General features: G+C 41.8%; 1 pseudogene; it reads right to left on the bottom strand.

Moving 5' to 3' along the window:
* Positions 1 to 1,174: 1,174 nt before the first annotated feature.
* LOC147451618 (NAC domain-containing protein 71 pseudogene) lies at positions 1,175 to 2,237 on the bottom strand (annotated as a pseudogene).
* Between the last annotated feature and the right edge of the window lie 919 nt (positions 2,238 to 3,156).

Here is a 3,156-nt window from a genome sequence, read left to right as displayed (position 1 = left end):
ACTTTGTGCCACCATCAAGTTCGCAAGTCGAAGTATCACACCTTACTTGAGTCTTAATCTTTTTATCACATTAGAGCTTAACTAATGCCCCACATTTTCAATCATGAGCTCTCTCTATATACATTTCTCTCCCCACACAATGTGAACTTTCAATTATGAGGCTCATTTCCAAAATTCTTGAGCATCAAGAGTCACTTATCATCTGCAGTACTTACACCACCTGGTATGTTTCTTTTGGTTTCGTAGGTCACATTTGACCTTCAAGAACAACAAATACTCTCTCTCTCTCTCTCTCTCTCTCTATATATATATATATATATATATATATATATATATATATATATATATATATATATATTGTCCCTCTGTCATTAACACTAGTTTGGTACCACAATCGGACGTTACAGTGTCCCATTTATCATTTTGTAGAATATACCAAGGCAAAATCATAATGAATTTCTATCAACTTACATAGTGTGTGACTTGTCCCATAGCATACCACACAATAAAAACACTACAAAGTTGTTTTGAGAATCACTATTTGACTAAACAAAGGTTCTTTAATACCATGTCTACAATAGTGTACGCGGATTCTAGTATGTGGTGCATAAAACATTTTTTAAAAAAACCGTTTCCTCTTAATTACGTGAATATGTGGTGCTTGTAAGTATATAGAGTGGCACATAAAGTATTGTGACAAACAAAACTCATTTGACCTAGGAAAAAAATCATTCAATATGAGTGGGTATGACAAAAACAGACAAAAACAAGGGAATATGTGGTGTTTGTAAGTATATAGAGTGGCACATAAAGTATTGTGACAAACAAAACTCATTTGACCTAGGAAAAAAATCATTCAATATGAGTGGGTACAAGTACAAAAACATGATGTGTCCATTTAAATTGTAAAAAAAATTAGTTATCACAAAATTGGTTTTCTTGCATATTGAAGTTTTTTCCATTGGTAGATAATTTTCCATTAAAAAATCCATCTGACATTGTTTGGAGCATAAAAATGCCCTATGATTTTTTCCATTTTGTAGGACATCATAATGTCCAGAGGACATTTCAATGTCAAGGTACAAACTAGTGTTAAACTTCTCTTGTTCTTTCAAGAGAAAAGTCAACCTCTTATGGTATAAAAGGTCTTCAGAAAGTGAAACACTAAGAACTAGACCAAATCAAGGTATAAAACCCTAAGCATTACTTAATAACATGGTATGTTCTTGTTGCTTAAAACCCACTTTACTTGATATTCAATACAATACAAGGATCACAAACATTCGATATAGTAGCAGCTCGACAATTACAAAAAATCCACAATTTGTTGGGTTATATTATATTACAGTAGATCCATAAATCAATAAGTTCTCAAAGAATTTTCATGTCTCTCTTTAACATGTGTCTATGTACCTTGTTGTAGAAGCATTTATTAAGTGTCAAGGTGCCCATGAATTCACATTGTATACACCACAATTCTCTCTCACAATCATCTGGCCACCACTATCTCTAAGCATGTAGAGCTTCCTTGTTATCTCTATATGTCGAGCAATCAATTGCAGAAGCTTGCGGGACTCTTCTCACTATTCGACAAAGCACAATCTTGCCAGAAGGGGCATAGCCTTGAGATGGTGGTGGTGAGGATGAGGGCTGGGGTGAGAGGTGGAATTCATGCATGACCCAAGGGGTGCGTTTGCCATGGGGGGCACGGCCGAAGTAGAAGACGAGTGTTTTTTTAATGCCAAATGGATGGGGAGCTACATCATGAACAGACGGAGAGCGGTGGGAGGTGATTGAGCGGTCGCGTCCGGTGGCCTTCCAATAGCCGGACAAGGTGGCACGGTTGGCACGGGGGCCAGAGGGGTACTTACGGTCGGAGAAGTTGAAGAAGAACCATTGGGAGGGGGGCAGGGGGGAGAGGCCAGGGAGCTCCCAGGGGTCGTGCTTGTACAAGTCCACCTCGGGGATGAGATGGGGGGGCAGGGAGAGGCCGGCGGCTCTACGGCGCAGGTAAAAGCCCACCAGCTCTTCGTCAGTGGGGTGGAAGCGGAAGCCTGGGGGCAGCGCCTCCATATGAAGTAGTATATCATCATCGTCAGCTGCGCTTACAACCATCATAGCATTGCTGCTACTAGTCGCAATACTGTTAGTCGCAGATCCTGCACAATTATATGCCGCCCCTGAACACTCAGCTCCTTTTGACTCGCGCACTCTACTCTCCATAGCTTTCTAGCTTATAACATTTTATGCTCATCGACGATATCCCATACTCTTTATTAATAGTTAGTAGGTGGAAGGAGGTGGAGGCGTGTTGAGTACGCGGCCAGGCGTGAGCATCACACAAGCCTCGCTTCCTCCTTACGGCAGCCCTAAAGTCACTTACCAAAAAGTGGTGGGCATCCTCTTTTATTGACTTCTAGTTTTGGACTATTGACGGACCCACCCAACTTCCAAGCATAACCGACTGCCAAGTCCCACTGCGCGTTAAGAATAAGCATCCACTAGGGTTTAGAGACAAGTTAACTCGGCGAGGCCTCACGAGTGCATTTCTGCACGCATGGAGCGGCACAAAAGAAAGCAGTACATAGCAAGAATCTCCAGCAAAAACCTCAACGCAAAATGAGCTCCACATGTGAAGATCGGCACGGGAAACAAATTTATGTGTTACAAAATCGAGTACCAAAAGGAGCACGTGCAAGGGGGTATTTAGAGATGATGGAGCCAACAAGGCTCGAGCGCTCAATCTGACGGTCCGGACTTAAGAGCGCACCGTACAACCACTGCAGTATGTCTACGTTGATGTCTCAAAGATGGAACAAAAGTTCCTTTATCTTTGGGTGGCGACGGGTCCGTAAAAAGGGATCTTTCTTTTAACATGCACCTTTACCCTAGGCCAACACCCCTTGAGAGGTGAGAGGCTTTAAGCACACCCACTATTGTTCAACTCTTGAGACATGTGGGTGTGGGTGAGTGGGCGCAATCCCGTAAAGCTAGTCGAAGCGAAGCTTCAAACGGCAAAGAAAAAAAATAGAATATTAGTGGCATCAACATTAACACATTCCATATACACATATGCCTCTTTATATTCTCATTTTCGCAGGGATTTTGGGTGTTTACGAATAAAAAAAGAGTGCGCCCGCTCTCTAGCCATGTTTG

The sequence above is a fragment of the Adiantum capillus-veneris genome, chromosome 8 (assembly GCF_014529385.1).
Source record: "Adiantum capillus-veneris isolate H3 chromosome 8, ASM1452938v2, whole genome shotgun sequence".
Classification (NCBI taxonomy): domain Eukaryota; kingdom Viridiplantae; phylum Streptophyta; class Polypodiopsida; order Polypodiales; family Pteridaceae; genus Adiantum; species Adiantum capillus-veneris.
Note: the sequence above shows the minus strand (reverse complement) of the source record. Positions and strands in the feature narration are given on the sequence as shown.